The following is a 12575-nucleotide window of genomic DNA, read 5'->3' on the forward strand; positions in this document are numbered from 1 at the left end:
GACAGGGCACAGTTATTAGGTCCTCGAGGGAGCCCCAGCCCTACGACCTGGCCTCTGTGAGGCAACCGACATGTACTGACTCAGTTGGGACACTCAGGCCCAGGGTGTAAGCTCTTCAGTAACCCATTAAATGGGACAAAACTGGTGCTGGAGATCACTTCCTCCACCCCTCATCCTGTAGTTCCCCAGAGCCCTCCAGCCTCCCCACTGTCTACACACACTCTCAAGGGTGGGTTCCTCAAATGGGAGCCCACAGCCAATGCCTTTGGGGTTTGTAGATGCTTCTAGGGCTCTCAGAGACTCAGCTTCCTCTGTTTCAGCCCCTGGGATCCTGGATGGGCTCAGGAATGGGAAATATATCAAGAAACCTACCTGCAAATTCAAGAAAGCAATCTGAGTCTCTTACAACTCCCCTGTCTCCATCTCCACCTTGTTTTTTCCCCCTCAAGGAATGTTGGATGTAAGTGATAATTATTAGGATAAATTCTGGCTACTCATGTATAGACTCTGCTAGAGACAAACACTAAGTTTTCACTCGTTAAATCAAGAGGAATGTCAACATGGAGACCCTGGCCCCTCCAGTCCCAAACCCGCCTATTTGGCCTGAAATGGAGCTGTAGGTTTGAAGTTTAGGGGAAAGTACAGTTTGATAGATTTGATTTCTTGCTCTGATTCCCCCATTCCCCTGGCTGAGAGATCTGAGACCCTTCCAGTGGCCCAGAACCAGACCATCTTGTCATCCTCTTCCATCCACCACCACAGCAGAGCTTTTCCCTTTTCCTCTGAATTATCTGTTCCAAGAAACAAAGTTGGGAGAGGAGAAAGGCAAGCATTTCACACACACACTCACACACACATGGACCAAAGAAAATGGCCATTTTTCTAACAGTCCTCCTGTCCATGTTGCTCATGGGTTCCTGTCTTTGAAGAAGCACAACCAAGATGGGAGGGGGAAATGCCACAAAAGATTACCTTCTTATAATTCATTTAAAGCTTGAAAATAACCCTCTTGCATCCCAGAGTGTCTGGCTACACACACACACACCTCATCTGCCTTTCTGAATCCCAGCCTGAGATGAATATGGGGTAGTTCCTGGTTACCACCTAAGGACTCTGCCCTGGTTACTACCTAAGGACTCCCATCTCAGCCAGGCCCCCAAGGTTCTGATCTGGCCATTTACCTCAGACCCTGATACCTTATGAGGCGGGAGGAATCTGTTCAATTGTCTACAGTGTGACCCTAGATGTCCAGAGCTGATATTTGGCCACACATGAGGAACTCCATCAAAGTGAGGTTAGGGACTGGAGCAGAGCTCTGGGTTCATAATCTGTTCACCTCTTGATCCACTTGGGCTTAAACTAGGACTTCTTCCCCTTTAGCCTCCACCAGAGATTTTCTAAGAGTTCTGAAAGGCTATATGAAATGCCTTTCACTTTAAATGAGAAAATCACCCACTAGGAAAAAAATTTTTTTTTTATTATTTGGTCTCCATTGAGTCCACAGATTTATCTATGATTTGAAAGGATTGTGGCTGTTATTGTCCCCAGATGTCAAAAATCTTTTCCCTAGAGACATGAAGATCTTTACTTTCCCCTCACATTGCTTATGTGGCCAGGGTAGGGCTTGGGAGGAGATTCCAATCTTAGAAGCTCTAGATATAGAAGCTAAATTGGGAGCTAAGGATCTAGAAGGTTAGAATAGGAAGCCTCAAATTCCCTACTTACCCAAACTAGTAACTTGGCATTTGGAATTGGGAGGATCCTTAGAAATCATTCAGTTCCAGTCAGCTATGTGTTTGAGTGGCTGGGTGGCAGATGCTGAGGAAAAGAAGCTGTCTTGCCAGGAAATCCACAGCCAATTCTGTGACTCCAGGCAGCTCTGTGCTGCCATAGTGGGAGCAGGAGAGGGATGCCTACCTTCAGTAGTCAGTTATGGTGGCTGGATGGAACGTTGGAACTTCCAGTGATACCTATCCATCTCCATGACTCTCCCAGGGAGTCCCAAAGTCAGACAGGGACTTTTGAGTGACTATGTAGAAGCTTCACAAGTTCAGAGAGGTTTTCAAGTCTCAGCTCCTTATCTACCAGGTCCTATGGGGTCAAAACTTGATCACAAGGGCACCCCCTCCCAGGCTGAAGCACTGCTTGTCTGGCTGTTCCAGCTACTCTAGACAAGACCAGGATTCCAGTTACTTATTCCTGAGATCAGCCTGGAAACTTTCATATGAATAGAACTTGGCCCCAGAGGCCCAGATGGGGGCCTGAGGAAGAGTCATGGGAAGCAGACTGAATACTTCCATCCTCTCCAGTCCCTCAATATCCTCCAGAATCTACTGCAGGCCCAACCCAGCTCTGTAGTTGTGTGTGTGTGTGTGTGTGGTGTGTATTTAGGGGTGATGCAGACAGATCGGGGGTGCTCTCTGTCCTTGGATTGGAATCCCTCACATTAGCCTACCTTTGGGTTCATTTACCCCCTGCTTGCCCCCATCGACATGGTTTTTCTAGCCTCAGGAATCGTCTGACCCAGAGATGCAGGCCAAGCCTTGAACCAGGGGAGGTGCAAATGAACCGTGGACCTTGTCCTGAGGGGCCCTTCCTGGCCTGAGATCAGTGCATGTTAAGCAAGCCAGGAGGCTCCCAAGGAACCCAGTCAAGACGAGGAGGGCCTAAGGACTTCCCACTTTTGTCCAAGAGCCTTCATTCCCTTCCTTGCCCTTGTGTAAACACCTGGTAGGGCAGATTTTTCAGTAATGCAACGGCAGACACCACCCCCAGCGAGGTCTGTGCGCCCGCTGGCGTGTGGCAAAGCGGCCCCGCCGGCAGGTGAGGTCTCTAACCTCAAAGGCACAGCTGGAAAGCATGGGAGTCCTATCTTTCTCCCACCCACCGGAGACCTCCTCTACCTGGCTAGGTGCACCTTGCCCTCCAGGGATTCCCCCATCCTCAGGAGGAGGTTGACCTCAGGGCGGAAGTTCCCGCTGGACCAAAACCCGCTTAGAGCATCGGAGGAGGAGCGCTGGCGTCTTCCCTCGCGGATTTGCTTCGCAGCCTCCCGGACACCGCTTTGGCCAGCTTCTCACGCCCCTACGTCCCTGCGCGCTGCTCCTCCGGCTTCCTGGGGTGGCCCTTGAGAAATGTCGACGTCGTCGTAACCCGTGTGTGGGTGTGCGGGGGACTGTAAGTGTCCCGCATGTGCCTTTCATTTAATCCTCACAGCAACAGAACTGCGTTAAGGGCAATTGTTACTCCCGTTTTATAGATAAGAAAACTGAGGTTTAGGAGATTAATTTGCTCAACTTCTAGAGACTGATGAATAATGAGGTCCGAACTCCAACACTGGTCTTTATGGCACCAAATCCAGGCTCTGACCATTTCTCTTTCTCTTCCTATTCAAACACCAAGTCGTTTCCAGCTTTTAAAATGGAAATGAATCCCATTAAAAAGTACTACCTGATACAAATAGACTTGAGATATTTGGGAAGTTACTAAAGGGAAAAGGAGGAAACAAAGGGATTTGGGAAAAATAAAATATTGACTCCAAAATAAAAGGAATCCTTTAACACATAGCATTTAAAAAATCGAGGCATAGTTGATGTAAAACCAAAAAGGTATGGACTGAACTCAGCTCACTTATCCGTCGTACCCCTGCCACCCTGTTTCATCTCGGAGCTTTGTCCATTAGAGCAAGGAGGGAGCTATGCCTGGAAATGTTCACCTGTAGCTGAATCCTCTGAGACTCAAACTCCTCACTGTCTCATGGCCCCATAGCACTGCAGAGAAAGAAAACGATGGGGTCAGTCTGGTGCTAAAATACTTTCCAATCCTGCTCTCTCCCTGGGGAAAAATGGGAGTTTGATGAGCCTAAACATTCTGAACTTGATTCCATGAGGGTTCTCAGAGGCACACTCCTTGATATTGTGTGTGTGGATTTGGGGGATGTGGATCCACAACCTTATTGATTTGTTTTCTAGTAGCAAATTTCACATACATAGAAAACAGTAAAAAGGAAATTTTACACATATAGAAGAGTATGCTGCTGCTGCTGCTGCTGCTGCTAAGTCACTTCAGTCGTGTCCGACTCTGTGCGACCCCATGGACTGCAGCCTACCAGGCTCCTCCTCTGGTATTTTCCAGGCAAGAGTACTGGAATGGTTTGCCATTGCCTTCTCCACAGAAGAGTATCATAACTCCTTAAACTCATCACTCAGTGTCAACCCTTATCAACTCAAAACCAATCATATTTCAGTTTTTTTTTTTTCTGGAGTATTTTAAAGCAAGTCACAGGCAGCATTTCATCCAAATATACTTTGTTTGAATCCTTAACGGATAAGGACTTCTTTTTCTTTTCTTTTTTTTAACAGTTCCTTCATGTGATTATCACATGTAACAAAATTAACAATAATCTTTTAAATACTATCTGTGTTTCAGTTTCCTCAGTTGTCTCAAAATTATCTTTTTACAATTAGTTTGCTCAAATCATAATCGAAATAAAGTCATACATTACATTTAGTTGATATGTCTCAAGTTTCTTATAGCAGTTTCCTTGTCTCCTTTTTTTCATACCATTTGTTTATTTAAAACCCTGGGTCAACCCAATTCCCAGAGATATTTCGTTGTTTAGTCACTAAGTCCTTTCAGACTCTGCGACCCCATGGATTGTAGCCCACCAGTCACCTCTGCGCATGGAATTTCCCAGGCAAAAATACTGGAGTGAGTTGCCATTTCCTTCTCCAGGGGATCTTAGGCACTGGCAGGCAGATTCTTTACCTTTGAGCCACCAGGGAAGCCCTATATTTGTCATCTTCAAGAAAGATTACTGTTCTATGTTAGGCCAAAAGACTTATTTTTACCGGTTTCTGCTCCACTGTCCAGGGCAGCTGGCCATGGACAGGAAAACTGCACAATTTCCTATATCTTCTCCCAAAGAAAGTGGAGCTGGGCCAGGCAATGCCCCTCCCCCCACAGACCACATTCTGCCTTCCTTTGGTTCCCTTATTGCCCTTGGACCTCCCTCTTTCTTCCCCTCCCAGGCAGTCAAGAATGGGACCCTCTGATGAGTCTTTGAATTATCCAGGTTTCGAAGAGTGTCAAAGACTGATACTCAGCTTCAGGTCTAGAAGCAAGATTACTGCCACTGGGGCATGACTGTCCAGTCCCTTCCTTGGAGGTGCCCCCAGAGGCCACCACGCTTCCCAAGAGAACTAAAGAGGTTTGTCTATTTCCAAGGTGGAGTGGCCAGACTAGCTTTGCCATCTCTTATTCCTTCCTGCCCTTTGAGCATTATTGACATGGGGAGCTGGAATTTCTCTCCCTGCTCTGACACATGTTGCTAGCTGCATGTCCTGAGATCTGGCCATCTCTCTCCAGCCCTCTGTCTCGCCATCTGTAAAGTGGGAGTGATTGTCTCTGCCCAGCCTTCTGTACAGGGCTGCTTGGAGACAATAAAGATGAGGGAAGTGAAGTTGCTGTATAAAGATTACAACATACGTATAACCAACAAGTTGTAGCTCTGAGTTGGCAGTGCCTAAGATGAATGTGGGATTTCTACTAGGGGAAGAGAAACCAACCTACAAGCTTGTTCTGGTCCTATATCTATGGAAAAGCACCTCCACACACAGCTTCTTTGGCTGGGTACACAAAAAGCACCTCCCCAAACTAAGAAGAGATCTGGACTTGGTGGTACCCAGCCAAAGAAGCTATGACCTCCTTGTCATGGAGAAGAGTACCACAATGCCCACTCCTCTTTCCCAGGAATTGCCAAGCAGCCTGGCACAAGTCAGGATTTTGTCTCTTCCCTCTTCCCATTGCCCCTTCTCTATTGGCCACACCACTTTCCTCTTTCCAGGGATCCCTCAAGCACCCCAAAGCCCCAACTCATCTCCAAGAGGAAGTCCAGGAAACACTGCCCCAGGCCCTGGTTGGAAGAGAGTCCAACTCAGCTGCAATAACTGGGTTCTACCCTTCCCAACTGAGGTCCCACACCCCCGACTGACTCTGCTCTCTGGGACCCGGAGAGAGGGAGTCACCGTGAGCCAATGCAGAATGTAGCACAGACATACTGAAGAGTCCTCACATTTTTCATTTCCAAACTACACCTAGCTCATAAAAAGCCGGCGAATGTAATAAATTTCTCCACTGCAGAACGTGGTTTTAATTAATTATTGAGTTATTCAAGGTGACTCATGTGTGAAATACAGTTTGCTCTTGTAAAATGAATCTCACATAATGCATTCTGAGTAACAAGCAGCTTGTGATCCTCTCCAGAGATTTACACAAAACTCATATTTATCCTTTGAAGGTCTTAGGGTGAAATAAAGGTGTGACTTTGGCTTAAAGAGAGCTTCCTCAGCCAGCCAGCAGTACTAAGAGATTTAATCTTGTTTTCCCAACTGCTTATTTGACATGGTTTTTTCCCTTAGAAAATCTGGTGTTTCGTGCACGCATGTACATTTATGTATATTAATCACTTGTCGTGCAATGTCTGCAAAGGATATGGGAAGCCATCTCTTTGCAAACTAGAAATGCTGCTAAATTTTGCTTCAGCCAACCTGGCAGCTGCAGGTCTTCCCGCTGCTGGGGCCTCTGAAATTCGATGTTTATCTTCCAAGATTCATGTTTGCTGCGCATCACAAGATCTGTGCTGTGCAAGCATGGAATTGCTCCTGTCTAGGATTTACTCTCTTTTCTGTTTAACTTAAAAGTCCTTAACGCCAAGCACCACACCTAAAAAGCAGGCTCCTTCCAAGAAGGACTGTGGGATCTCTATAGAGCCATTAGCACTGCGGGGCAGGTCCATACCATTAGGGAGCCTACATTGTTTAGACCTTTTTGAGGGATTAGGTTGAATGTGTGCATTTGAAGAGAGTCTGGAGGTACAGTGGGTCCGAGAGCAGTCTGGCTACCCTGAGCAGTGATACCCGATGGCTAGGCTCCTCCCCCTGGTGGCCCAGACAGTAAAGAATCTGCCTGCAAAGCAGGAGACCCGGGGTTAGATCCCTAGGTCAGGAAGAGCCCCCAGAGGAAGTAACGCACCTCCACTCCAGTATACTTGCCTGGAAAATGCCATGGACAGAGGAGCCTGGAGGGCTACAGTCCATGGGGTTGCAAAGAGTTGGCAGGCCTGAGAGACTAACACTTTAACACTTTCCCCAGATCAAGGCAGTACTAGTGGGAGGGGGGGAGAAGGGTAGAGGGGCAGGAGTCCAGGGTGACTTTAAGCATCCCCACCCACAGAGAAGAGGTGGGAAATTCTGGCATTGTGTCTGGATTCCTGCCCTAGAGAAGGGTGGGAGACTTTTAAAAGAAGAGCAGGATGAAGTGTTTTCTCTTAGTCTTGGTCTGGCCCCTGAGTTGGGTGTGGAGGCTCTGCCAGGGGACCTGGACTGAGCCAGATCTGAGTCAAGAGAGGCCTCCTCCAGTTTGTTTTCTTTCTGGTTTTCTTTTCCTTTTTGCCTCCTTTAATTTTCCTCCTTGATTTGGATGCCAGAATTTATTTTTTTAGGAAAAGAGAGACTGGGCTTCAAACACCGCTCAGTTCCCTCTGGACCCCAGAAAGCTGTCCTGGCTGACCCCTTAAGTGGGGTCCTTTCAAATAGTGAGGAAAATCTGTTTCGGCTGGAATCTTGGCCTGGAATTTTTTTCCACACATGACCAAGAGAAGGAGACTCCAAACTGAAATAAAATTGTCTTCCCTCTCTGCCTTAGTCAAATTGTCGGTTTCAGGAGGAAAAAAAATTTGATATCATGTTGAAGTATGTGGGATTATAATAAACCTAGGTAGGTGAGTCACCCTCCCCATGAAGACAACATGTCCAGTCCATGAAGGGTATCCTAGACGGTACCCACAAGCCCTGCCTTCGAAAAGCCAGAGTGACAGAACCACAGACAGCAGTTGTGCCATCACTCAAATGCTCTGACCCAACATTTGAGCCAGTTAACCAGTGACCTGCTAATTTTTTCACCAGGCATGAATGACTGAATTAAGCAAAAGCCCCCTAGAGAAATGAATGTAGTCTATGACAGAGAGACGGACAGAGGGCCAGATGGGAGCACATACAAAGAAAAGAATAAGGATAGAAATTGGAGTGAAATTAGGACATTTCAGTGCATCAGAACAGAGGCGAGGTCCTAGACAGTTGGATAGGAGAGCAGCGGAGGCTGGGACCTTCCGGAACCTGTACTGACACAGATACTGATCACCCGCTAGGTTGGCCTTCTAAAGACCAGCCAGCTCAGACAATTCCGGAAGAAATCAGCCAGAGCCATTGTTTGGCTTTTCTCCAACCAAACAATCGTTGATTGGCTGGATTTTTCACTTTCTCTGAGCTGTTAACTCCTGAAGGGAGGTGATCAGGCCCCTTCTGCTCTAATCTAAGAGCAGACTCCCCCACTCCCCAGGGGGGAAATCTGCCACCTCTCCTGGTTCAGTATTGGAAAGGACATGCTTTGGTTGTGTATAAACAAATCAATCTCCAGTGATCCTGAAGTTGTATCAGTTCCAATTGTATATATTTCTTGATCAGGTTACAAGTCAGAAGCAGGACCAAACAGGACCAAAGATCCACCAATGATTTTCAAGACCCCCAAAGCCAGTAAGTTTTTATTTTTAGTTTTAGTCTTATTCATGGTCATCTCTCGCCTGGTGTGACAGAGTCACAGCCATATTTACACAAAGAAAGCTGGCGCATTTAGGCAAATATTCAGATTCCAAGCCCCCATTCCATTTTAGCCAGGCCAGTCAAATGGGGGAGGATGTGACAGATGAACAAGATTCCAAGGGCCCTGCCTGGCGGACTCTGATGTTTCCTTCATTTAGAAGCACCTTCGGAGAGGACTGAAAATGGGTAGCAGAATCCCCAGGAAGAGAGAAAAAGGAGGAAATAGAGGAAATTAATGGTTTGGGGCTAAATCCAATCAATTTATAATTCCCATATTTGGACCATTTCAGCCTCTGCACAGGTGCTCTTTGAGGAGACATGGCTGCGGGTGGTGGTGGGGTGGAACTGGCTTGCTGTTGCTTAAATCAAAATCCCTGTGGGGTCTCCAGGAGGGTGGGATCTCATTCTCCTTCAGCAACCCCTCTCCTGACCCAGATGGTCCCCACCTCCCACTCCTACCTCCCTTACTGGTCCATTCCCCCTCACACAATTCATTCCCTGGGTTTGCCAAGGATCCTGCTGACCAAGAAGCCGTTCCCAGTATCTCCTCCTTGACCCAGCTCCAGCAAATGTCTTTTAATCTTTCTGGGCCTCAGTGTCCATATATTTTAGCAAGGAAGGTCAGGAAGAGAGCCAGGCGCTGGTCTAGGCAAGGGGGGATTTGGGACCCAGACGCCTGTTTCTCCTGCACGGATTGGAGTCAGTCGCTGGTCGCTATGGGACACGGACCCATAGGCGCCCCAGAAGCCGCCCGGCTCTCGCCCCACGTCCCCCAACCCACTCCCGGCCCTCAGATCAGTGCAAGGATCGGGAGAACCTCAGGCCCGTTGGCTTATCTTTGGATAACCTGCCCGAAGGGCCAGCCTGCTTTTGAACGAGGCGCGGGAGCCAGTCCAATATAGGGAGATTGCCCAAAGCGGGCGGTCAAAGATGGTTGGGAAACCAGGCGCTCCTGGGTTCGGCCCTCACGTCTGCCTGGGCCGGTGGGGGAGGCCGCGAGCGGAGCAGAGCAGGGCATTTCCCTCCCGGGGCATTTACTCGCATCAGAGGAGGGTGCCCCTGGCTCTGCCCGGTCTGCATCCCCAGATTCACCCGGGGAAGCCCCAGCTTGCCTCGCCCGCCGACTCCCAGCCGAATGGCCACCGAAACAACATCTCCTAGAGCAGCCCGGCGGGTCCCAGGCGATAAGGTCCGAAGATCTAAAACAGAGCCAAGCAGACCCGGAGAAGGCGGAAAGTCCCTCAACAGTACATGTTTCAACTTCAAATTGAACTGCTAGAGTTTGGTTTGATTTTTGCTCTGAATGGTGCAAATAATGTCTCCTTTTCACTCTTCTGTCGGAGATCTCGGAGGTATAGACCTGGTCTTGGGGCTAAAAGTTAGTTCCTACTCCCCCCATCCCCAAATAAATCTTTTTACTCAGACTACAAGCTAGGTGCCTGCTTTAGTATCGTTCTCTGCAAACTTGTTACAGAAAACAAAACCAAAAAACCTTTGCTTGTATTTTTTAAAACGAGTAAGTTAACGGTCTGGTTTTTACGAGTCCTAAGTGTCTGAGAGAAGTCTGCATTTTAGTTGTTAAAAAGATTGCATTAATTAGATCTTATAAGCATACATGTAATTCATTTTTAATTTTTCTGTTTTCAATTTTTTCATAAAATTTATCCTCTATAAAATTTATAATGCACACTATTAAAATAACAAATACCAGATTTATAATAATAATAAATACCAGAAAAGTAGTTATTTGATCACTTCTGACCAGAAGCACTGTTTCCAGAGTCCTTGGTATCCTTAAAAGTACCTCTAACAAAAGTGGCAGCACATCATATATATAGCTTTGCATGTTGTCTTTTATTTTTAAAAAAAATGTTAATGATGCTTTTGTGACTTTACTAATGTTTTTTTAATGGTTCCATTTTATTGTATGAATGTGCCACAATTTATTCAACCAGGTGACTATTGATAAAATGTTTCCAATTTTCTCTTCCTTTTTTCCCTATTATACCAAAATACACTACTCTTGTGTATTTATGCAAGTATATGTGTATCACATGTTCTTAGAAATGGGTTGTATCAAAGGTTTTGTGCATTTTTGATATTCATGGAAGATGAATCTAGTCTCACAGTGTTAAAGCAATTTGTATGTCCTTTCTCAGAAAACTGTCTTTTCTTGTCCTATTTTTCTATTGTTTTTGTTAATCTAATTTCTAATTTGTCTTTTATATTTTATTAAAATGTGAGGTCATGTTGTTGTTGTTGTTTTTGTCAATAGAATTATACTTGTGACTGAGGATTTGAAGTTTATATGTATTAGAGTTTTCCCGACATTTTTTTTTCTTTTCTGGAAGGAATGGAGTGTAGATTTCAGACTATTACCCACTTCGCTTTTCTCTTGCAGAGTTTCATTTTTATTGGATAGAGTTGGCTTTTCTTAATCATTTCCTCTCTTCTTCGACTCTCCTTAAGATTAGAAGACAGAAAAGTCCCATGTCGGACTCTGATGGAAACCGCTACAGCGCTGCCGCCGCAGAGCTGGAACCTCAGGCCCGACTCACTGTTTCCCTCCCGCAGAGCCCCGACCCCAGGCAAACCCCTCCGCAGGTCAGCAGACTCTCCCTTAAGACCTCACAAAACCTTAGAAAATTGAGGTAGAGTCTAAGATACGGCTGCTCCAAACAAACACCTGGCAGATGGGCCTTTGGAGATTCGGCCCTTCGGAGTTCTGGACGGGGGAGGACAGTCTGTCGACTTGGCCTCGGTTCTCGGGATACTGAGAGAAAGCCGCTCCCTCTCGGGACCTAGTGATCTCCACGCATTTATTTATTCCCAGAGGACACCTGGAACGGCGGGACTGACGTGGGCTGGGGAGAGGCGGCGGGGCTGAAGCTGGGGGACGAGGGAGGCCGGTGAGGAGTAGGAGGTATTAGGGAACGGGGGAGCCGCACAGGCCGCGAATAGAGGAGCCGCACAGGCCGCGCGTACCGCTCTCTCCAGAGGCCCCCATCAGCGGCGGGATCCTCGCAATGAGCCAACCGCTCCGCATCCTGCCTCGCAAAACTCCAGGCGGGTTCCCCTGTCTCAGGTCGCAAACACAGGCCGCTCTTTCTAAAGCACTGGGTATTCCGAGGGCTCAAAAGCAGCCTTTGCAGCGCTTTTCTGGGAAGTAATCCTCATTCCGCTCATTCCCACCACTTTCAGAAATTCTTTGGAAGGCAGAATGGTTTGCGCCTTGATCCTACTCGGGCGCTATAAAAAGAAACTGGGCCCCCAAAACATTAGACCGATCGTTAAGAGAAAAGATCGAGAGAGAATTCGGGCCCTGCAGAGTTCCAGCGTCAGGAGCCGGATATACACAAGGAGGCGAGGATGTACCTGCCAACACTTTCTGAGCACTTGCTGTGTGCCCGAAACTGACTAGGAACTGGGGGAATTTCAAGCCAGTCAAATGCCTCGGGGTAGCGTTTCAGATTTGAAAACAAGATATACTTTTCCCACGATTTGGTTATAAAGTTTTATCCCCTCAGAATTATTGAAATTGAGGTATGGATTTGGTAAATCGAATTTTAAAGGCTTTTTAAAATTAGATTATAACATCTATTTCTTAGTCAAAAGACCTCTTTCCCAGGAGAGTTCTGAGAGGCTTTCTTTCTTTTGGGAGAGGCTTTCTTATTTGATTTCTGGTCAAAGGACTTTTAACTTCTTGGTCCCATGATTGCATTATTTCAGGTGAGAAAATTTTCCAATTTATCCAAACAATTGCTTGAATGAGTGTAGACCACATATTTGGGTTGAAGAGCTCAGCTCCTGTCCAGAAAGGGAGGGAGTTCCTCCAGGAAGAGGAGCTCTCCATCCCCACTCCAGAGACCCTCTGTCCTCCCCTGTGGATGCCTTCTCCACACCCCCAGCTCCCTCTTT

Source organism: Bubalus bubalis, chromosome 3 (assembly GCF_019923935.1).
Source record: "Bubalus bubalis isolate 160015118507 breed Murrah chromosome 3, NDDB_SH_1, whole genome shotgun sequence".
NCBI lineage: Eukaryota > Metazoa > Chordata > Mammalia > Artiodactyla > Bovidae > Bubalus > Bubalus bubalis.